This window comes from Dasypus novemcinctus, assembly GCF_030445035.2.
Source record: "Dasypus novemcinctus isolate mDasNov1 chromosome Y unlocalized genomic scaffold, mDasNov1.1.hap2 SUPER_Y_unloc_1, whole genome shotgun sequence".
NCBI lineage: Eukaryota > Metazoa > Chordata > Mammalia > Cingulata > Dasypodidae > Dasypus > Dasypus novemcinctus.
In genome coordinates this window covers 4,178,655-4,203,604 of record NW_027261977.1, presented here as the reverse complement: position 1 = coordinate 4,203,604, position 24,950 = coordinate 4,178,655, and the positions used below count along the sequence as shown (strand labels likewise).

Sequence of the window (24,950 nt, the reverse complement as noted above, 5' to 3'; positions counted from 1 at the left end):
TTGGGCATTTCTAGGAATTTGTCTATTTCATCTAGGTTGTCTGTATTGTTGGCATGCAGTTTCTCATAATATCCTCTTATGATCTTTTTTATTTCTGTGGGGTCATCATAATGTCCTCTCCTTTTCATTCCTGATTTTATTTATTTGCACCTTCTCTGTTTTTTCATTGTTAGTCTTGCTAAGAGTTTGTTGATTTTATTGATTTTCTCAAAGAACCAGCTTTCGATTTTGTGGGTTTTCTCTACTGTTTTTTGTTGTTGTTGTTTTTGTTGTTGTACTTGATATCATTTATTTCTGCTCTAATCTTTCTTATTTCTTTCTTTCTGCTTGCTTTGGGATTGGTTTGGTGTTCTATTTCTAGTTTCTCTAGTTGTTCAGTTAGTTCTTTGATTTAGCTCTTCTTTTTTTTATTGACTTTGTAATAATATTACATTAAAAAAAAATATATATGTGAGGTCCCATTCAACCCCACCCCCCACCCCCCCTCTCCCCCCCAACAACACTCGTTCCCATCATCATGACACATCCATTGGATTTGGTAAGTACCTCTTTGGGCACCTCTGCACCTCATAGACAATGGTCCACATCATGGCCCATACTCTCCTCCATTCCATCCAGTGGGCCCTGTGAGGATTTACAATGTCTGGTGATTACCTCTGAGGCACCATCCAGGGCAGCTCCATGTCCCAAAGACGCCTCCACCTCTCATCTCTTCCTGCCTTTCCCCATACCCATCGTCCACCATGTCCACTTTTCCCAATCCAATGCCACCTCTTCTATGTGGACATTGGATTGGTTGTGTCCATTGCACCTCTATGTCAAGAGGAGGCTCAGATTCCACATGGATGCTGGATGCAATCCTCCCATTTTCAGTTGTAATCACTCTAGGCTCCATGGTGTGGTGATTGTCCTTCTTCAACTCCATCTTAGCTGAGTGTGGTAAGTCCAATAAATCAGATTGTAGGTGCTGGAGTCTGTTGAGGCTCAGGACCTGGCTATCACATTGTCAGTCCAGAGATTCAAATCCCCTAAATATATCTTAAACCCCAACATTAACTGCACCTCCAGCACATTAGCATGAAAGTCTTATGAAGGGAGATCCCATCTGAGTCCAGATTCATCACACATAAACACCATTTCCAAAGAGGGGCCATCTGCCCTGGTAGTTAACCCCATTGGCCATTACCATAACTCTCATGGGTCTCTTTAGTCTTCAAAGGAACCAATATATGGGGGTTGTATCTGCTTTATCTGTCTCTCTGACTCTGCTCAGTTGTGCATGAGGGCAATCCTTCTGCCAGCCTCCAGACTCTTTTTTAGAAACTCGTAGCCATATAAACTCATTTCTCCTTTCCATTTCCCCCTTACTTTAGGTCAAACATCATTTTAAAGTCATGTTATTTTATGTAGACATGGATATTCTGCTGATCCACATTGAACCTTCCGTATAAGGTCCTTTTCCAGTTGCATCATCAGTTGGTAGTTGATAGTGGTCCCTCGTTGCCAGGGAGGCTCATCCCCAGGTGTCATGTCCCATGCTGGAGGGAAGGCATTGCATTTACATGCTGAGTTTGGCTTCGAGACTGGCCACATTTGAGTAACATGAAGGCTGACAGGAGGAAATTCCCAGGCACAATGTTGCTCTAGGCCTTGTTCTTATTTTAGGTTTATCAGCTCACAAGCATAGTCATTAGCATCAGGGGCTCACTGTTGAACCCTCACTCCCTCCCGGTCCCCGCCGCTGTACCTGGGAGACTGTCGCTGCTCCCCTAGGGACCACGACAGAGCACCACTGGCCAGGAACCTAGGACCCCCCCTGCTGTGGTTTTTAATTGTTGCCACTATGAGTATATCCAATCATTACCATGCACCCTGGACATATGTTCTGTACAGCTCCCTGTCAGCCATATATCACCTGTCATTGGTATCCCATACCAGTATCCTCCATTGCCATTGTTGAAACACTCTGTGATCCAGAACTCCCCGAAATATGAAGCCCAATATAATGTCATGGTCCCTTACTAGGGAATGGCATATAGCGATGGGTTTAAAGGATAGATAAAGAACTTGGATAAAGTTAGATAAAGAACTTAGATAAAGAATGTTGATTTGAAAAAATTCCACATCCTATCCTTTTTTTTTTTTTTTTTTCCCCTAATTATTCAGCATTTCTTCACAGGAGTCCTAGACCACAGCAATGCATATATATAATATACAGCACTCCCACACATCCACCAGAAAACCTTTTCCCTTCCACAGTGATACTCTTACGCCCTATTCATATCATATTTACTTAAGGTGATGTACAGAGTCTGAGATATTAGCTTTCTAACAAGGTAACATCTGTGCTTACATTATGGTGCATACTTTAGGATACACAGTTCTTTACATTTTTAGTTATCCTATGTTTTACATTATGGTTTACATTATCAGTCTGTCATCTCCTTTATGTTATGGTGTAATATTACATGTTTTATATCCATCCTTGTGTACTCTCAAGAAACTCCTCTCTTGCCCCCCATTTACTTTGGTTCCACACATTTAACGTCCATTTTCCCTTCCACCTTGGTGCCCACAGTGACAGCCAACCTCCGTTTCCTGAGGAGCCACTTCCAGAGATAGATGGAATAGTGTTCAGGGCCTAACTTGCTCATCTGCCACAATGCCCTGGGAGCCACCCTTTCTCTCGAGGGATACAGTTCCCTCTATTTGATGGCATTAGTCCTCCCCAGGATGTGGGTCCACCCCCACTCTCACTACTTGGGATTCCACACCATGGTGTCACCCACTCTGGCAGAATGAGCATTTAGACATTCCCCAGGAGCCCGTCCTGCATCAGACCCTCCCCTCCGAGCATTCTAAACAGTAACCCTCTTTATTATATTTTGATATGATTTTCTCGGCATTTTACTCTCCACCACCTCCTGACCCTCTCTTGTGTTCGTATGCTACCCCTCCCTCCCCCCACTTTTGGGCAACGTTACCCATCTGTCCCTCCCCAGCCACCCTCAAACCCGTAAAGCCCCAACCAAAGGCAACCCCTTGCCCCCCTTTTATCTCTTCTTTGTGTTCATACTTACCACCATCTCATCTTAAATTCCACCCCTGCAGACATCGGCTCATATCCTTCCTCCACCCTCCGATTTCCTGTAAGCCTATCGTTCAGTCTCTTGCTATCTAGGGCAGCTTGTTTATTTCATATCATTGAGGTCATGTAGTATTTGTCCTTCAATGTCTGGGTTGCTTCACTCAACATAAGGTTCTCAAGATTCATCCATGTTATCACATGTGTTTGTAGTGTGTTTGTTCTTACAGCCGAGTAGTATTCCATTGTGTGCATATACCACATTTTATTGATCCACTCATCTGTTGATGGGCATTTGGGTTGATTCCAACTTTTGGCAATAGTGAACAATGCTGCTATGAACATTGGTGTACATATATTGGTTTGCGTCCTTGTTTTCAGTTCTGCTGGGTATATACCCAGCAGTGGTATTGCTGGGTCATATGGCAACTCTATGGCTAGTTTTTTGAGAAACCGCCATACTGTCCTCCAGAAAGGTTGGATCCTTCTGCATTCCCACCAGCAGTGGATGAGTGTTCCCCTTCCTTCACATCCTCTCCAGCACTTGTATTCTTCTGTTTTTTTCATAGCTGCCAATCTTATGGGTGTAAGATGGTATCTCATTGTAGTTTTGATTTGCATTTCCCTGATAGCTAGAGATTTGGAACATTTTTTCATGTGCTTTCTTGCCATTTGTATTTCTTCTTTGGAGACGTGTCTGTTTAAGTCTTTTTCCCATTTTTTAAATGGGTTGTTTATCTTTTTATTTTCAATATATAGGAGTTCTTTATATATGCAAGTTATAAGTTTCTTATCAGATATATGATTGCCAAATATTTTCTCCCACTGTGTGGGCTCCCTTTTTACTTTCTTGACAAACTCCTTTGAGGTGCAGAAGGCTTTGATTTTGAGGAAGTCCCATTTATCTATTAGTTCTTTTGCTGCTCGTGCTTTTGGTGAGATATTCATAAATCCATTTCCTATTACAAGGTCCTGTAGATGTTTCCCTACACTGCTTTCTAAGGTTTTTATGGTCTTGGCTCTTATATTTAGGTCTTTGATCCATCTTGAGTTGATCTTTGTATAAGGTGTGAGATGGTAATCCTCTTTCATTCTTCTACATATGGCTATCCAGTTCTCCAGACACCATTTGTTGAATAGGCCACTCTCTCCCAATTGAGAGGGTTTGGTGGCTTTATTGAATATTATGTGGCTGTATATGTGAGGTTCTATATCAGAGCTTTCAATTCGATTCCATTGGTCTATGTGTCTCTCCTTATGCCAATACCATGCTGTTTTCACGACCGTAGCTTTATAGTATGTTTTGAAGTCAGGTAGTGTGATTCCTCCAATTTCGTTTTTCTTTTTCAGTATGTCTTTGGCTATTCGGGGTCTCTTTCCTTTCAATATAAATTTCATAGTTAGTTTTTCTAGTTCCTTAAAGAAGGCTGCGTTGGTTTTTATTGGGATTGCATTGAATGGGTATATCAGTTTTGGTAGGATAGACATCTTAATAATGTTCAGTCTTCCTATCCATGAACAAGGAATAGTCTTCCATTTATTTAGGTCTTCTTTGATTTCCTTGAACAATCTTGTATAGTTCTCGTTGTATAAGTTCTTTACCTCTTTAGTTAAATTTATTCCTAAGTATTTGATTTTTTTATTTACTATTGTGAATGGTATTTGTTTCTTGATTTCCTCCTGATCTTGCTCATTATTGGTGTACAGAAATGCTACTGATTTTTGCGCATTGATCTTATACCCTGCAACTTTACTAAACTCATTTATGAGTTCTAGAATCTTCATTGTAGATCTCTCAGGGTTTTCTATGTATAGGATCTTGTCATCTGCAAATAATGAAATTTTGACTTCTTCCTTTCCAATTTGAATGCCTTTTATTTCTGGTTCTTGCCTCAGTGCTCGTGCAAGTACTTCTAAGGCAATGTTAAATAGGAGCGGAGACAGTGGGCATCCTTGTATTGTTCCTGAGTTTACAGGGAAGGAGTCTAGGATTTCTCCATTGTAAACAATATTGGCTTTAGGTTTTTCATATATACTCTTTATCATGTTCAAAAAATGTCCTTGTATTCCAATCGTTTGGAGTGTTTTTATCAAGAAAGGGTGCTGTATTTTGTCAAATGCTTTTTCTGCATCGATAGATATAATCATGTGATTTTTTTTCCTTCAATCTGTTTATATGGTGTATTACGTTGATTGATTTTCTTATGTTGAACCATCCTTGCATACCTGAGATGAATCCCACTTGGTCGTGGTGTATAATACGTTTAATGTGTTGTTGAATACGATTAGCAAGTATTTTGTTAAGTATTTTTGCGTCTAGGTTCATTAGAGAAATTGGTCTGTAATTTTCCTTTCTTGTGATGTCTTTGTTTGGCTTTGGTACTAGGGTAATGTTGGCATCATAGAAGGAGTTGGGTAATGTTCTTTCTGTTTCGATGTTTTGGAATAGTTTCAGCAGGATTGGTGTCAGTTCTTTCTGGAATGTTTTGTAGAATTCACCTGTGAAGCCATCTGGCCCTGGGCTCTTCTTAGTTGGGAGATTTTTGATAACTGATTCTATCTCTCTGCTTGTGATTGGTTTGTTAAGATCATCAATTTCTTCTTTCGTCAATATGGGCTGCTTATGTGTTTCTAGGAATTTGTCCACTTCCTCTAGATTGTCATTTTTGTTGGAATATAGTTTTTCAAAATACCCTCTTATGATAGTCTTTATTTCTGTGGGGTCGGTGGTGATATCACCTTTCTCATTTCTTATTTTGTGTATTTGCATCTTCTCTCTTTTTTTCTTTGTTAGTGTTGCTAAAGGTTTGTCAATTTTGTTAATCTTCTCAAAAAACCAGCTCTTGGTCTTGTTTATCTGTTCAAGGGCTTTCTTATTTTCTATTTCATTTAGTTCTGCTCTTATCTTTGTTATTTCCTTCCTTCTTCTTCCTGTTGGGTTACTTTGTTGTTGTTTTTCTAATTCCTTCAAATGTGCAGTTCTTCAATTTTTGCTCTTTCTTCTTTTTTGATATGTGAATTTATGGCTTTAAACTTCCCTCTCAGTACTGCTTTTGCTGCATCCCATAAATTTTGGTATGTTGTGTTATCATTATCATTTGCTTCAAGGTAGTCATTGATTTCTTTTGAGATTTCCTCTTTGACCCACTGTTTTTCTAAGAGTGTGCTGTTTAATTTCCAAATCGTGGTGTGAAATCTGGGCTTCTGTCCCTTGCAAATCTCCAGCTTGACTCCACTGTGGTCAGAAATAATGTTTTGTATGATTTCAATCTTTCTGAATTCGTTCAGCCTTTCTTTGTGGCCTAGCATATGATCTATCTTGGAGAATGATCCATGTGCGCTTGAGAAAAATGTATATCCTGCTGTGTTTGGGTGTAGCAATCTATATATGTCTATTAGATCGAGCTCCTCTAATATACTATTCAGATGTTTTGTTTCTTTGGTGATTCTCTTTTGAGATGTTCTGTCCAGAGTTGATAGTGGTGTATTAAAATCCCCAACTATAATTGTAGATGTATCTATTCTTTCACTTAGTTTTTCCAGTGTTTGCCTGACGTATTTAGAGGCACCCTTGTTAGGGGCATAGATATTTATGATTGTTCGATCTTCTTGACAGATTTTCCCTTTCACTAAAATGTAGTATCCTTCTTTGTCTCTCACAATTGTTTCACATTTAAAGTCTATTTTGTCTGATATTAATATAGCTACTCCTGCCTTTTTTTGGTTATTGTTAGCTTGTATGATTGTTTTCCAGCCATTCACTTTCAACCTCCATGGTCTCTGGGTCTAAGATGTGTCTCTTGTAGACAGCATATGGATGGGTCATATTTCCTTATCCAATGTCCCAGTCTGAATCTTTTGATAGGTGAGTTTAATCCGTTGACATTCAGCGTTATTACTATCAAGGAATTATTTGTGTTAGCCATATTTTGTTTGGATTTGTGTTTGTCATATTTTGTTTGTTTATTTTTTTTTGTCTTTTTTGTTGTTGTTGTTGGTCTTATACTCTCCTCCAACTTTGCCTTTCCTGTTTTTTCCTTTCTTCCTGCAGAACTCCCTTTAGAATTTCTTGAAGGGGAGGTTTCTTGTTGGTATACTCTTTCAGTTTCTGTTTGTCTGTGAATATTTTGAACTCTCCATCATGTTTGAATGCTAGTTTAGCAGGATAGAGTATTCTTGGTTGGAAGTTTTTTTCCTTTAGTACCTTGACTATATCATACCACTGTCTTCTTGCTTCCATGGTTTCAGAAGAGAAATCAGCACTTAATCTAATTGAGCTTCCCTTGTATGTGATGGTTTTCTTTTCTCTTGCTGCTTTTAGGATTTTCTCTTTGTCTTGAGCCTTGGATAATTTGATAAGTATATGGCTTGGGGTGGGCCTGTTGAGGTTTATGACTTGTGGAGTGCGCTGTGCTTCTTGGATATGTACCTCTGTCTCTTTCAGTAGATTTGGGAAGTTTTCAGCCATTATTTCCTGCAACACTCCTTCTGACCCCTTTCCCTTCTCTTCACCTTCTGGAATGCCTATAATACGTATGTTTGAGCGTTTTGCATTGTCATTCAGGTCCCTAAATCCTAATTGGATTTTTTCTATCTTCTTATTGACCCCTTCTACTATCTGTTTGATTTCTGATGTACTGTCTTCCACATCACTAATTCTCTGCTCTGTCTCTTCTAGTCTGCTGATATTTGCTGCAAGTGTATTTTTGATTTCTTGAACTGTGGTGTTCATTCCCATCATATCTGTTATGTTTTTACGTATGTCTGCAATTTCCCCTCCAAGTGATGTCTTCATGTTGTTAACCTCTTTCATTACTGCATCAAATTTGTCGGTGATAAATGTTCTGAGTTCTTTCATTGCTTGTGCCAAGTTTTGCTCCCCTTCGTGATTATTGGTTTGTTGATTGGATTCAGTCATGTTTTCCTGATTATTGGTTTGGTTTGTAGATTTTTGTTGCTTTCTGGTCATCTCTTTATTTTGACGAATTTAATCAGTTCCTTAGCTTCTTTGTCTGCTTTTGGAGGTTAATTAGTTGTTATTTTTGCATAGGTGTTATATCTTCTCTTTGTCACTTTTTTCTTCTTATTCTAGTTACTTGTTGTTGGTTAAGTTCACTTTAGAGGAAAGTATTAGTGTTGGGGAAAGGCAATTGTGTAAGCAAGGGAAAAGTGTAAAGTAGTTTTGGTAATGTATGTTAACAAAGCAAGAATATGAGATCTGGGAGGATGGAGGTTAGATTCATGTAGATTGTATAGAGTTATAGCTGTAGGTAGAGTACCTTTTATGAAGTAGATGACTGAATATGGGCGGAATATGGTATGAACTACAAAGCTATTGTTTTCATGAGAGAGGGAAAAAGAAAAGAAAGGTAATAGTTTCAAGAGTGGATAACAGACAGAAAACAGAACAAAGGTATTAGAAATTAAGAGTTAGACACTTTGTGGATCAAAGAACGGGAGGTGGGGGGTGGAATATAGGAGAGACAGTAGATGATAGTGGATATCAAGATGCAGGGGAAGGGGGATAGTGTAGGTAGCCTAAATCAGTTCACACAGAAATGAGGCAGTGGAGGATGGGAAAACCCAGCAAATGTGAGGTGTTCCCTGTAGCACCTATTGTGTACTTGAATTAAAATAAAATAAATGGAAAATGAGGGACAAGAGGGAAAGAGAAAACCGAGAAAAAAAAAAGAAACTAATTATAATAAAGAAAAAAAGAAAGACAAGAAGAAAGGAAGAAAGAAACAGAGGATAGGCAAACGGTGGGGAACAGATAGGGGGAAGAGAGATGCAGGTATACACGTGTCACAATTGCAACACTATCTAAAACAACAACTAAAAAAACCCCTAAATAACTGTCTAAAAAAAAAACGACTTTGGGGGACACGCTAGGAGAAAAGACTAGGGGATAATGCAATATTAGCAATCAGGGCGTCAAAAAGAGTAAAAAATAAGATAAAGTGAAAATAAAAACAAAACAATATGAACCAATAAAGATAAAACGCAAACGTTAAGGTCCAGGACACTCATGGACCCCAGGTAGACCCCAGGGCATGATGGATTCAGGGGTGGAAAGTCTGAGACACTGAAGACTCAGGAGGTGTGAGTCTGGGGTGTGGACCGCCAGAGTCCAGGGGACCCAGACCTGGCAACCTCAAATCTGGTCCACAGAAAGCTTAGGAGCCCCGCAGTGCAACACAGCCCTCAGGGATCCCCGTAGCTGGGTGCCAGCCCCATGGGGGAAGCCAGATCCGTGAATTCTATATTGAATGTCTGATCCCTGAAATTCACCTACTCCTCAGGGTTTCAGCCTTTGGACCGCTCCCTCCCTGTGCTCCCACGCAATGGCCACTTGAGGGCGCCTCTACACCACAGCCAGTTCAATGACCCAGATCCCAAGCCCCGCTGGGTGGGGTGGGCTTCAGCTGGAAACTCCGAAAACAGACTCTAAGATCCAAAATCCCAAACTTCGCAAAATATTCCCCAATCAGCTTCCAGACGTGTCCTCCTCCCTCACTGCACCCTACAACAGTCTCCCAATTGTGTCCCCTTATTGCACAAAATCCAATTCCATTGCAGATCGGCAGTCAGACCTGTGGGGATGGGGCTCCAGGCGGAAGCGCTACCCCCCCCGTCCGTCGACCAAAACGTCCCCCGCTTCACAACAAAGCACCGTCTGTCTCCCCAAATCGATCTGCAAAGGAGTCTTGTCCCAACAATCCCTCACCAGCCAGCCCAGTATCCGCGAATTTGTCAGCACCGCAAAGCCTCCAGAAAAAGGAAAAACAAAAAAAAACAAAAACCCTGGCCGCCACGGCTCCGGAGCTTCAGGAGCGCCCGCTACCGTGGCTCCGCCCACCCAAGGAGGGAACTTCCCGAGCCCAGCTGGGACCTCCGTTTATATATTATAGACGTATCCTCTCTGTTACCTTCCCACCGAATTGACGTCCAGACACCTTCCAACCAGCAAAAATCCCCGAAACAGCACGGTCCCAAAGAGCCTTCAACGCTGCCCAGCCGCCCCCTGCAGAGACATTACCAGGCAAGCTCACGCAGCCACCATCTTGCCTCTCTGATCCATGGCACATTCTTAGTCAGTGTTCCAGAGAAGAATTAAAATAGAAAACAGTAAATAGCTTCTAACAAATGAAAAGGATAAAGCATCATGCAAATCTTATGTGAGCCAACAAAGGTATGACTAAAAGGGAAATTTATAGCCATAAGTACATACATTAAAAAAGAAAAATAAAATTGTAGAGACCTAACTGCACACCTGGATGAACTAGAAAAAAGTAAAGTAAACTCAAACTATGCATGCAGAAAGAGAGAAATGAAAAAAAAAAAAAACGTGTAGAATACAAATAAATGCAATTGAGAATAAAAAATAAGACTTCAAGGAAGAAAACTACATCATGTATCATTGTACATTTATTAGATTGGCTGCTATTTAAAAAACTATAAAAGTACAAGTGTTGGAGAAGATATGGAGGAAAAGTGACACTCATCCACATCTGGTGGGAATATAGAATGGTGCAGCCACTGTGTAAGACAGTTTGCTGGTTCCTCAAGAAGGTAAATAAAGAACTGCTATATGATTTGGGAATCCTATTCTGAGGGACATACCCAGATAAATGAACATGAACAAATATGTGTACAACCATGTTCATAGCAGTATTATTCACTGTTGCCAAAAGTTGAAAGCAACCCAAATATCCATCAATAGATGAAAGGATAAGCAAACAGTGGTATAAAAGACTATAGAATATTAGTCAGTTGTAAGAAGGAATGCTAAAACATGGATGAATTGTTAAGTCCCAAAGCTGGGCCTTTGAGGATAACCAGATATATATATATATCTGCATCCTATATTTAAAAAACACCAAAACCTTTAACCTGAGAGCTAGGCAGAGCTTACAAATATTATGTCTGCAGACAGGAGCCAAGATTTGTCTAAAGTGACTCAGTGTCACTGTTCCCCTGTGGCCGTTAGCTAGACGGCTTTCGCCTAGGTGAGACGAACTTCTCGAATGGGTTGTGAGTGATGGCAGGGCCCTGGTATCACACAGCCAGATTAAACACACAGTAACCACCCCGGAGACGCAGGCTTGTGGTGCAGGTCTGGTTTATTGGGGAAGTGGTACAGCTTATATAGGCAGGGGTGGGGGCTTGAGGTGATGCTTCAGTTATAGATAGGCTATGGGGATTGGGGTAATATGAAGCAGCTACTTGATGGGATGAGGTAGTTTTGAAGTTGGAGCATGTGGGCTTCTCTGGAAGGAAGCTGGCTAGGAAGAAGGGAGGTGCCTTTTATGATAGCCATTGTGTATGCTTAGCGACCATTCTGGCTACATGTTTGCCAGCAAGCTCACCAACAATACCTCCATTTTTGTTTTATTTCAAGACTGCAATAACTGTGCCTGTCTTAGGGTGTTCTCCCTTGAGAATCTTACCCATCTTTGGCTACCAGTTATGAATCATTTATGCCATGCAGTTGCACCTGTCTTAGGTTGCCTCCCTTTGGAGGTCTTACCCATCTCTGGCTATCAATTGAGCTTTGTGGCTGGAGGAAAGGTGGCTGTGTGCTACCTACATGGCTACACAGCAGTGGTGGCTTCAGGTTCTTGTGTTTCTTCTTGCATCAGCAGTTGGTACTGACGAAGCTGAAGTGAATAAATGGTGAAGGCTGAAATGTTTTCTATTCTTCTCTGTAGCCACTTAATGAGATAAGGAGCTATAGACACAACACAAATGATTAGCATTAAAGGACTAATAAGTGGTGTAGCCACTGTACGAGGGGGGAGGAGAGCCAATTCATGAATGGGGGACTGAATGATTGAGTTTTAGTTAAATTTTTATGCAGGTCTTTTAATATTTGGATATTTTGTTCCACTATACCGGAGCTATTAATGTAGAAACAGCATTCTTCTTGGAGGAATAAGCACATTCCTCCTTTTTTGGCTGTGAGTAAGTCGAGGGCCCTGCAATTTTGGAGGGTTACACTGGCTAGGGAGGTGAGTTGCTCTTAAAGAGCTTGAAGGGAGGCAGTTGTCAAATCAAGGGCTATTTGTACTGATTCTTTAAAATTACCGTTGATGATAACAGTGTGTGCTAAGGTGCCACCGGCAAGTCCAACAGCTGCAAGGGAGGAGGTAAGGCTGGCTCCTACCAGAAGTGGAAGGAAGGCAGCTCACTTGCTATGGAAAAAAGAGAGCACCTGGGAAGCTTCAGACTCTGTATATAGTATAAACTGTGGGACAATGACTACAGGAATACAGGGACCAAGAGTGGTGGAATTAATCAAGGGTGTGATTGTTTGATTGCACCAAAAAAAAGAGGCCTCTTGGGAGCTGGATGGTACCTGTAAAGGAAACATTTGTTGTGCAGGTGGGAGAGAAGGAGGTATGGCTGGTTTGGAAGCAGGTGATATTTTCAGGGCTGCTCCAAAGGGGGATATGTGTAAGGGGGGAAGAGAGGTTGCCGGGTGTTGCTGAGGAATAGCCGGAATAGTTGGAGATAGAAACAGGGACAGCCTCTAGTAGGGGATGCTGGAGGGAGGTGCACAGGAAGCAATGAGAAATATTAGCAATTCCAGATTGATTAAGGAAAGAGATGGTATTATTGAGAATTGTGAGCCAAGAAGGGGGATTATATACTAGCAGTTGCTCGTTTAATTGCTTTTTTGCTGTTTTTATATTTACGAGCACGTTGGATATACTGATTGGAGATGAGGACTGGTTGTAGAGACTATAGCGGCGGGAAACCGTTATGGATCTGGTAGGCCAAGTGTCACCCCCGTGAGCATATAGCTTGCCGGTGATTCCAGTAGCCCATCTGTCATTCCAGGGGACTTTTATATGGAGGTAATAACCAGATTTATTGGCAAAGAAGAAGCTTGGGAAGGACGACTGCCATGGCCAGTTAATGACACAGCTCCAATAGGGGCAGCCTCCATAATAAGGGCCTTGGTAATAGGTGTTGGTACAGTATGCTTTGGTTTGGGTGTGAGGGAAGCAGGCGTAAGGTTTACGGCTACTTTGTTGGTATGATTTAGGTGTTTCGGTGAGTTTGATAGTAAGAGGTGTTTGACATCCCTGAGGTGAACAGCGGCCTGTGCCAAGGGGGCGCGATGTGGTGCTTGAGCAAGAGGTTATAGTTTCTTTTACTGTGAACGTCCAGAGATAAAGGGCTTGTCCATTGACTGAGATAATGAGTGAGATAATTAGAGAAGGAGTGAGTATGTATAAGAGGCAGCACATGATGGGTGGGTTATACACAGCAGGTGATAGCGAGAAGAAGGCAAATATACGTTACAAAGAAAGTGAGGAGGAAGGATTTGTGCAGCATTGTCCAGTCACTCGGAGAGCCAGCGAATAACAGGAGGGCTCCAACGAGGGTGACAAAGCTACATAGAAGGGTTCCAGCGGGCTACACAGCTGCATTGGTTTTGGTGGCAGGTTTTACGAGACAGCTTGGGATCCACAAAGGCTGGTCGGTGTTTTCTGGAAAGATACAAGCAAATCCTCCTCCTTGTGTTAGTAGAGGGTGGGGGCCTTTCCATATGTTAGTGAGGGGGTCTTTCCACAAAACAAGGGGGACCGGCGTGGGGGCTAGTCTTAGGCCTCCCCAATGCCGGATTGCTGGAGTAGTATGATTTTTGTCAAAGGTAAGGAAGTTGATAGTGACTAGGGCTCTGTTGAGCAAATCTTGGGGGGTTGCTGTAGGGAACTCCCCTGAAAGTTTCTTCATTGTATTTTTGAGGAGCGCATTAGATCTCTCAACTAGGGCCTGTCCTTGAGGGTTATAAGGGATTCCTGTTTTGTGTTGAATATTCCAGTCATGGCAAAATTGTTTAAAAGTTTTGGACTAAAAGCAGGGTCCATTATCTGTTTTTATAGTCCAAGGGATACCCATTTGATTAAAGGCTTGAAGGCAGGCTGTTATAACATTTTTTGCTTTTTCTCCAGATAAAGCAGTGGTGAAGAAAACTTTGGAGAATGTGTCTACTAGCACGTGTACAAATTTATAGTGGCCAAATGAGGGGACATGTGTGATGTCCATTTGCCACAGTGCATTTGGATGGAGGCCCCATGGATTAACTCCTTGGGGCTGTAAGAGGCCTATAGGAAGGAAAGGTGCACAGTGTTTGCACTCATGTGTGAGGTGCTTACACTGGGCTTGAGTGATGTCGGGAAAAAGGTGATGGAGGGAGTTAGCTGACATGTGGAATTTTGCATGTAGGAGCCTGGCTTAATCTAAGGAGGTAGAGAGTATGGAAACAGTGAGAGAGGAGTCAGCAAGGTTGTTTCCTTCACTAGTGCTCCAGGTAATCCAGTATGTAAATGGATATGCTGGATATACCAAGGAACTGTACAATTTTTGAGGAGGGGTTGTAGCACTAAAAGGGTGCTATCAATTAACAAACTGGGCTTAATCTTTAGGGTTGCATAGGGCAGTATTCGAATGGCATTGGCGGCATAGGCACTGTCAGAAAAGATGTTGATAGGGGTGGACTGATTTTGTATAAAGGCTTGCAGGAGAGCTAAGAGCTCCCTGGCTTGCACTGATGCAGCATGTGGAAACACTTGGATAGAATTAGGAGAGGGGGGATTTTTTGTTACAATAGAAAAGTGAGTTTTATTAGCATCTGTAAATATGGTAGGGGCGTGAGGTAATGGAGAGGTGAATGGGAACCCATGAGAGGAGAGGACAAAGGGGAGGAGAGTTATGGCAGTAAGGAGTTTGTCTTTTGGATTATGGTGGCTGATTTGCCCAGTAAAGTTAGCTAGGAGAATTTGCATGTTGAGACTTGTTTGAGCCAGGGTTTGTAATTGTTCAGTAGTAATGGGGAGGATTATTGTATCTGGTTCTATTACATAGAGGAGAATGGCTGTTTTTCTAAGTTTTTGTCCTATTATGCAAAGGCTTTCTACATGAGAAGTGATTCATTCTAATTGACTTATGGCAAGGTGTACCCAGAACAAGGGCACCTGTTGATAAAGGACACCCGTGGGTGTACCTGGAGTATTGAGCACAATGGCTAAGAGCGGAGGGGAGGGCTGAAATCTAGTCACGCTAATATTAGCCAGTTTAGCATTAATGAGTTGTAGGGCTTGGCGGGCTTCTGGGGTGACTGTTCACTGGCTAGAATGGTGGCATCTCCTTCGACGAGGGAGAATAAGGGTTTAAGTTCTTGTGTAGTCACACTTAGATGGGGGTGCAGCCGATTGATATCCCCACAAAGCTGCTGTAATTGAGAGAGAGAGCAGGAGGAAGGTAATTGTAACTTAGGGGTGGCAGGTCGTAAATGACTGGTGATGGTGTACCCCAAAAAGGTAAATGGGGGCACAGTTTGTATTTTTTTCAGGTGTGATTTTGAGGCCTAGTTGGTTGAAATTATTTAACAGGGAGTGGAGACAGGCTTGGAGCATGTTAAGGTCTGGATGTGCTAGAAGGACATCATCCATATAGTGAATTATTTGGCAGTATGGAAGGAGTGGAGAGGTTGCTTGACTCACAAACATTTGACAAATAGCTGGGCTATTTTTCATTCCTTGAGGAAGGACTTTCCACTGATACCATAACTGCAGGTATGCATTGTTAGGAATGGGCAGTGAAAAGGCAAAAAAGGGGTGGTCTGCCTCATGGAGCAGAATGGAAAAGAAACAGTCTTTGATATCGACTGTGATTATATGAAAGCCATGAGTAATGGCAGAAGGGTGTAGAAGGCCAGGCTGAGGGGAACCAATTTTTTGGAGATGAGCATTAACTTGGCGGAAGTCTTGAAGGAGCCGCCAGGTATTGGATGTTTTCTTTTGAATTACAAATACAGGGGAGTTATGTGGGCTTACAGAAGGTTCAAGATGACCTGCAAGTATTTGTTCTTTAACTAGCCGGAGCAGGGGAGGAGTTTCTGGCGAGGCAACGGCCACTGATCCATCCAAATTGGGTTTATGGTGCTCCAATTAAGCTTAGCAGGAGCAGGATAGGGAATATGAAAGGTAGGGGGCAGATCAGTGGCCTTTAGAATTGGGGGGGCATTTGGGTAGTGAGGATTGCCCCACTGACGGGGGGAGGATGTCACATCCCCAGAGGGAGTGAGCCAAGTTAGGGATGACTAAGGGGCAGAAAGTACCGCTTTTACCATCAGGGTCAGTCCACGAGAGGGGAGTGCTGACGTGCTGGGATTGCTGAAGCCCAGCAACGCCCTGTACTAGGGGGCCAGACTGCAAGGTCCAGGAAGGCTGGACATCCTGCGGGTGCAGAACAGAAATATCGGCGCCGGTATCAACTTGCCCTTTTATAGGATGTCCTTGGACTGTAAGTGTAAGGAAGGCTTTATGCGCAGTAATGGGTATGGCCCAGTGCACAGAGGGATGAGGGGTGGTTATGGTGCAGGCTTGAGGAGCCTTTGACTCAGGAGAGGCAGGCGAAGGGGGCTCAGCAGTGGTAGAAGTGGTTTCAGAATTATCACCATATAGCACTGCTTGCTCAAGATCGTCTAATCGTTGGTTGAGCTGGTCAAGCCAATGTTTGGTGGCATCAAAGGGGAGAGGGGGTTGTGGGGGGTCAGATTTTTTAATGAGATGTTTTTCAACTGCGGCTATCTGGTCTTCTAGCAGTTGGAGATTCGAAGGGGTGGCAAGCTGAGGGCGGGTAGTTGAAGAAGCTGTGGCACTAACATAGGGGAAGTCCTCTCTTACTGGCGGGGCTGAGAGGCACCCTGCAGAAAGCTTAAAGGTGGGAGAGGATTACCCATGATATCAGTTTTGGAGTGGCAATCTTTCTTCCAGTGCAGGCCTTTAAGGCACCTGGGGCAAATGGCAGGAGGAGGTCTGGGGAGGTGAGAGGGGGAGGAGAGGGAGCCCGATTGGCATAAGGGGGAGGAAGGGGGGCTTGATTTTGTGGGCACTCTCGAGCAAAATGCCCTGGTTGTCTGCATTTAAAACAGAGCCTTTGCAGCTGCTGCAGATGTTGTGCGACAGCAGCAGATAAAACGGTGGGGGAGGGTGAAGCCTCAAGGCCTGAGCGATACTGCCAATGTCTCTACAAGCAAGAACCCAATCGGTAGGTGTTTTATTATGGATAGGAGTGATAGCCTGTTTACAGGCGGTATTCGCGCCTTCCCACAATAGTTCTTCAAGTAAAGCTTCAGCTGCAGTTGAGTGAGAAAGTTTACCATAAACAGCCTCTTTAACACGACTGTAAAAGGCAGAAAAGGACTCATTGGGTTCCTGAATAAGCTTAGCAAGTTGCACGGGCTTGCCATTTGGGTTGATTTTATGGAAGGCGGCCTTAGCGAGAGCGGCACATTGATCTGAGTAAGGAGCAGGAAGGCCTGCCTGAATCTGGGGGAGAGTAAACTGTCCTTCACCTTTGAGCGCGTCAGGCGGAATATGAGGGAGGTTGTTAGAGAGGTTTTGGGAGCCTTGCTGGCGATCCCCAGCATCATAAAGGGCTAACCATGTGACATAATCAGTAGGGGTAAGTATAGTGCAAGCGAGAATTTTCCAGTCGCTAGCAGTATTGTGGGCTAGTGAAATATTTTCAAGGAGCATTTGAGCATAGGGGCTATTGAGACCATCTTCTTGAACAGCTTTACGAAGGTTAGAAACAGTTTTATAGTCCCAAGGCTGCCAATATGCAGGAATATTGTCGTTAGTAGAGTATTGTACAGGAAGAAGGGTGGGGGGGACAGGGTGGAAGGCAGTAAGGGGAAGTACTAAGATTAGACAGAACCAGAGGGGGGAGGAAGGGGTTTCCAGAAGAGAAGGGAGGGGGAGTGGTATTTTGTGGGGTAAGCAGAGAGGGGGGTTGGAAGGGAGGGGCAAAGGGCTCTATGGGGGCAGTAGCGGAGGAGGATGGGGGGCAGGGGGCGGCACAACAACAAAGGAAGTGGCGGCCGGAGGCAGGGGGAGGGGACGGCGGCGCCTGCTCTTCTGCGCTCCGGTCCTGGAATTTCTGTGGCGCCAGGGCTGGGCAGCGAGGAGGAAGCGGCAAGGGAAGGATTAGAGGTAGGGGAGGGGGGAGGTGCTGGGAGAACGGGATATAGGGACTGGGGCACAGGAGGGGGAGGTCGTGCAGGCTTAGGGGTATGTTGGGGAGGGGAGTCTTGTGGAGAATAATCAGGAAGGGGGGAAATGGCTGTAGGGTTAGAAAGACAAGCGTGAATAGCTTGGAGCGCGGGCATGAGACCTATGGGAAATACCTTTTGTTCACGAGTCTCGGCTGACTGAACTCTTGAAATTAATTTGGACCATGTGGCGGGGTCCCATAGGAGGGCAGTGGAAAGCCACGGAGTATAGCGAACGATAATGTCCCAGTACTGTGCAAGCTCCTTTTCCGTAATTTTAACACGGCATCTTGCTAAGAGAGCATGCAGTACTCTCGCCTGAGGTGCTTTCTCAGAAGAGGCTAAATTCCCCATTCTGAGCTTCACTTACCTATAGGAAGAGGATCACTTCGGATCCCGCTGGTTGCTGTCCGAACGAGGTGAGGGTGTTCAGGGTCCCTGTTCAGGCGCCAGATGTCGCTGTTCCCCTGGGGCCGTTAGCTAGACGGGTTTCACCTAGGTGAGGCGAACTTCTCGAATGGGTTGTGAGTGACGGCAGGGCCCTGGTATCACACAGCCAGGTTAAACACACAGAAACCACCCCGAGACACAGGCTCGTGGCACAGGTCTGGTTTATTGGGGAAGTGGTACAGCTTATATAGTCAGGGGTGGGGGCTTGAGGTGACGCGTCAATTATAGATAGGCTAAGGGGATTGGGATAACATGAAGCAGCTACTTGATGGGATGAGGTAGTTTTGAAGTTGGCGCAGCAGGCTTATCTGCCAGGAAGCTGGCTAGGAAGAAGGGAGGTGCCTTTTGTGATAGCCATTGTGTATGCTTAGCGGCCATTCTGGCTACATGTTGTTTGCCAGCAAGCTCACCAACAACTCAGACCTGATTCCCTGTGCTGCTGTTTCACTCTTGCTTAAATACTCAAGTTAATACTTAGCATTGGCTCTGATTATGCATTTGATTTTATGCATATGGATGAACACACATACACATAACTGGTTATACAATTGTATGATTAATATGTCCAGGAAATCACACTTGCACACACATTGCATGATCAAAAATGGGGCAGATAACTCGACCCCTAGGTGGGAGTTTTACTATGTTAATTAAGCAAGTTGAAGTGAGGACAGCAAGGGACTTCTGTGCAGGTCTGGCCAAATGGTTGATACTTCAATGGTTTTCATGCTTCATTGTTTCAACAGAAGGTCTTGACCAGTGAAAGCAGAATTTGACACTGAGTTTTACATCTCATTACCTTCTAAATTGCATACAATTCTTTCCTTTGTACCATGGTAACAGGGAGAGAAACAAGTTATATTCAGGTGTTCAGTCATCCTACATCCATCAGAATCTTCGAGACATTATGTTTAGTGAAATAAGTCAATCAATAAAGGACATATATCATATGATTTCAGTGATATAAACAAAGGATATTGACTAGAATCACAAAGGTAATATGAAATATGAGTTAGCAGGAGATAGACAGTAGAGAATGGTGAGGTGATGCTCAATCTGGGTAGAACCTATGAAGTTGTGAATGGAGTGATTTGGCATTGGATAGGGTAATGGTGGTAGGGATATGAATGGGTTGATGATGCTGGTGTGTGAGTTTCAGTGGGGCTGGGGGTTGGGTTGGGTTACTGATTGAGCATGTGGGAGGGCTGGAGGAAGGATCAGATGAACTTAGGAGTTTGAGGAGTGGTTAAAAACACAATTGTGGAAGTGTCCTTTCAGCAATTATGGAAGGGAGGGCACCAGTGCAGGGTGTTGGTGAGGAGATGGGTGGAGAAGGGTACATCTAGGCATACCTCTATGGAATCCTTCATTATTTTGCATCATCCTTTCACAGAGGCCATGCTAATCTCTGTATCATTCCAATAGTAGTATAGTTGCTGCTGAAGCTAGCACTGGGGCATACCTCTGTGGAATATGACTGTGTTTATGTGGTCATATGTATTATCTCAGTAGCTAGAGACCCACATAATGGCCAACAAAATCCATATGCCTACCCTTTGGAGTCCTGTTGCAATCTCAAATAGAGGGGCAAGAATCACTAGAGTAAATAGGCAATGTCTAATAAAAGAAAAGAGGCCAATATGCCTATTATAACCCAACTCTTGAAGGGCATGAGTTGGTGTGGCTGCAAGAACAAAGAATGCACTGAGAAGAGAATCAGACATAAGTTTTATTGGGACTTATGAACAGGAGAGCTCATTGGTGGCCAGTCAAGGAATGAATGAAAATAGGGCTCCACAAAGTGATGAGAAAATTAAGGATGATATATAAAGGGTTTCAGAACAGAGTTCCTGCTAGGGTCATGTGAAGCATATAGATGACATGTATGGATGTTTTTGCTATGCTCATAGGAAGACATTTACTGCTTTGTGAAGATCTTATTTTATGATAACATTATACATCCTTTACCCTCTGGGGAGGATTGTTGACCTTTAACTTATGCTTAGGTCACACAGGTGGCTGCGTGCTGAGGACTTGAGGAGGGAGCCTGGACTCCCATAGTTGCACAAAGCTGCCTACATTGACAATAGGACAAAATTCCACAGGTAACTACACATCACGGATTCTGTGTGTTATTCCATTGCCCTTGGACAATGCAACCTAGGGTGATAGACTCAGTTCTTAACCACCCTAAATTATTATATAAGCATATCCTAATAAAGGCCTGGATTTATTCACCAGTTCCCTTAAAAGGGAAAACATATAATCGAGTCTCATTGAAAGAGGGCAGCTATATTTCAGTCTTAAATGAGAAAGTCATGTTCCAAACTTGTCAGTGGGTTGTATTCTGTCATGCCAGCAATGTGTTTCATGCTGTCAATTTGCTGTAGTTATGATCCAAGGAAGGCCAGGAGCATCCTCGACTTACCAAGGAAGATCAAACATTGGTTTGATTGTGGGCATGTGTTACTGCTGAAGCTCACTGTAGGCAAGGGCATAGGGGCAAAAAGAAAAATGTTTACGGGGAACATGAGGGGGAAGAAACATTTCCATTAACAGATAATAAGTAGTCCAGGACTTTCAAACTGGACCTTGTGACCAGGGTCTTTGGTGGACTTTATTTTGACCAGCTGTCTCCCCTGTTTCCTAAATTAACCTGCCTCAATTCCCTCCTCAGAGAGTTCACCCCCTTATTCTTGAGGGGGAACTGAAGGGCAATGGTTATTCTCCTGTAGCTGCTTCCTGCTGATTAGGGGCAGAAGTTCCTTGACTAATGATTTGTGAAACTCTCCATCTATTTTATTGAGTTTGAGGGAAGGTGGGCCTGGCACCATGATTGGAGTAGGATGAAACCCCCACATGACTAATACCATTTTCTGGAAGGAATTGACCCTGGAAAAAATAAACTTATGTTAGAATTTTCAAAATATGTGGTCCTACTAAAAGGATAAATAAAATGGTGATAAGCAGTCCCCAAAGGTAGGGTAGCCATGCATATTGGACCATGGGAATGGGAAAGCCTAGGTGTCTCCAGAGACTACATCTTTCTGAAGCTGATGGACTTGTCCTGTAAGTTTCAAATGCTGCTAGAAAACTGCCATGCTCAGTTCCCAGAGTGGTGGTTATGCTTATGACAGCTAGGAGAGTTAAAAAGAGGCACTACCCTAGATATAAACTCACAAAGACAATATAGGCAAAAACAAGACAAGCATATGGCAGGCAAAATAAGGACAATACTTAAGAAAGGCATTGTTTTATCTTATAGGCACATTCATTAAATCATTAGAAAATGAATTACATTTATAAAGACTATTAACATGTTATATTCCTATAGATATTGTCATACTCATCAGGTATATAGGTACAGTACTTAACACTAATCAATATACTAATAAATGCACAAGTTCCTCTTTGAGCTGATGTTAATAGATCTAAGCTCCAGGTTTGCTTTACCATACATGTTGTCTCTCCATGGGAGTAGACCATAATGCCAATCGTTTAGGTCTGTTTAGTTTCTACTCATGTTACCCCAGTAAGTAATACTCCACTTGGTACGTCCTTCACACAGTCAGCATGCTGCAGCACCACTGGCTCTTGGAGGGAGGCTCCAGTGCTTCACCTGTCTGGTTCATAGCACCTTTGGGCATTATGAAACATTACCAGTTTATAGGCAATACCCATAGTAAATCTGGCCACTCAAACTATTGCCAGCTGCCTGAAACAGCAACATACTCTCCATCCACTTCAGGAGCATGCCCAGAGAAGGAAGATCCTTTTATTATTTTAAGGGTTGTAGTGACCAACCTAGCCAATAACTCAAATGGAGAGACACTATTCAGGATACTAGAGGCCGGGGTTTGAATGTGCAAGAGAGTTTGACAAAACTAAAGCTAGCTCTTAATTTTTATAAATTTTCTAAATTCTTCCAATGCAGTTTATAACATTAAATGGACTTAACTATTTTTATTACTTTACTTCTACAACCTTTGCCATGATTATGTTAATAAACAGATATTTTAACTTAGCAGTATAGGAAAAAGTACTTTCTCCATTATTTTATGAAAACCTAAGATTCCCAATGGAATCAAGATTATCTTCCCACTACCACTACTTTAATATGCAGACTGAAGTGGCCTCTGACAAGTTTCACTGTCATGAAGTTACTTTTTATCAATCTAGGTTTCTAATTAATAATGGCTTCCTGGAACAAGTCATTTAAATATTTCAGTTTAGAAAATATTTTTGCAAACTTCCTGTAACCAATCATAACAATATGGACTATAGTTACTTCATCTCCAGACAAATTTCCCCCTTACAAAACACATTCCCTTACTTAATACTACCTTCTACAATGTCTTCAAAACTTTCCATATTATTTCAATCCTTATCTTACATATTTCCACTCTGATTTTTTTCCTTTTCTTTTTAAAAAAAAATTTTTGTATTTTTTAAAAGATACATAGTTCACAAAAAGTGTTCCTTTAAAAAATGAGGTTCCCATATACCCATCACCCCAACTGCCCCACTCCTCCCATATCAACAACCTCTTTCATCATTGTGGCACATGCAATAAGCATGCAGTGAGCACATTTTGGAGCTCTGTTGCATCTCATGGATTATAATCTACATTGTAGTTTACGCTCTCCCCCTGACCATTCAGTGGGTTATGGTAGGATATATAATGTCCAGCATCTGTCCCTGCAATATCATTTAGAACAACTCCAAGTTCTGAAAATGCTGCCATATCACATCTCTTCTTTCCTCTCCCTACACTCAACAGCTGCAATGGATACTTTTTCCACTCTGATATTATAAAAGCCAGTCATCTAATCTTAGGGAAAAAATGCATTCCCCTTAACAAACTAATCAAATTTTAGTCAGCATTGACCATTAATTTACTTCCACAAATCTTTTACAAAGAAATATATATATGTACATCTTTTCACACATTCTGTTCTATGAAAAAATACCTGTTCATTTCAATTAAAGCAAAACCAATTTTTTAAAAAGAGGTTTGTAAAAATTTCATTAATCAAAATTTACTATTTTAAACATCTTAAAGATTTAACAATATAATGTTAATTTACTTTGTTATTATCCAATGGACAGGCAGATTACACCCAAGCTAAAAAAAGTTGAAACCATTATAGTTTATGCAAGAAATGTTCTTTTCTCTTCCTTCCATCACAGGAAGTTAAACCTCTGTTTTTCTGTAATATAATTCTAAAATTGTGAAGAACCTAAAAGTATACTGGCTACTGGCTACCAAGTTCTGTAATATATTATTGTTTAATTTGTTTTAATCAAAATTTTGAAAAATCTTCCCATAGCTTTCAAGGATTTTTTCTTTACTTACTGAAACTTGGCCATTACATTGTTACTGTCATCACAAATTCTTTTAAAACTTAACAGGGGGTAATAAGAAAATGAAATAATTTTTAAAATAATAAAGCACAATTTTTTAAAATATAAAAAATAATTTAGTTGGGGGATTCCATAATCAGACTATGCAAAACAAGGTTTATTCTGTAATATCCCCTTTGTCCCTATCATTTTAATTTTCTCATCTAGCAGGCAGAATTCTAGGCTAAACTCACATTTCCTCTATTTTCCACATCCACCCCATCCCCTTAGGTTCCTTAACTGGTTTTGTTTTTAAATTTTTAAAATTTAATTGCCTTTTAAAAAATATACATAGATCACAAAAAATATTACATTAAAAATTTAAAAATTTCCCATATATTCTACCCCCCACCTCATGTCCTCCTCCCACATCAACAACCTCTTTCATCATTGTGGCAAATTCATTGCATTTGGTGAATACATTTTGGAGAACTACTGCATCACATGGATTAGAGTTTACACTATCCCGCAGTCCATTCAGTGGGTTATGGCAGGATATATGCTGTTCAGCATCTGTCCCTGAAATATCACTTAGGACAAATCCAAGTACAGAAAATGCTTCCACATGACATTTCTTCTTCCTTCTCCCTGCCCTCAGCAACTACCATGACCACTGTCAGCACATCAGTGATACAGTTTATTCCCTTGCTAGAGCCACAATATTTCTATAGTAGAATATTGTAAGTCCACTCTCATTAGTTAGAAGAACTTGTGAGTAGGATAGCTATAGAAAGATCATGGAAGAATTTCAGTAAACTTTTTAGTTTCCTTCCTTTAAATTGTTTTTTTTTTTTTTATTCAGATTTTATGTGGCTTTTTATCCTGTTTGGCTTCACCAATTTGGGTCTCAGATGTACTCATTTATCAATATAAATGCTTATTTAAAAATTGCCCATATATATAGAGCTCTTTTAGGAATTTTCATTTGTTAATTTAAAATTA

The 24,950-nt window shown here is 41.9% G+C and overlaps 1 pseudogene; it reads right to left on the bottom strand.

Annotated features, from left to right (window-relative positions):
• Positions 1-19,953: 19,953 nt before the first annotated feature.
• LOC139438595 (U6 spliceosomal RNA) lies at positions 19,954-20,053 on the bottom strand (annotated as a pseudogene).
• Between the last annotated feature and the right edge of the window lie 4,897 nt (positions 20,054-24,950).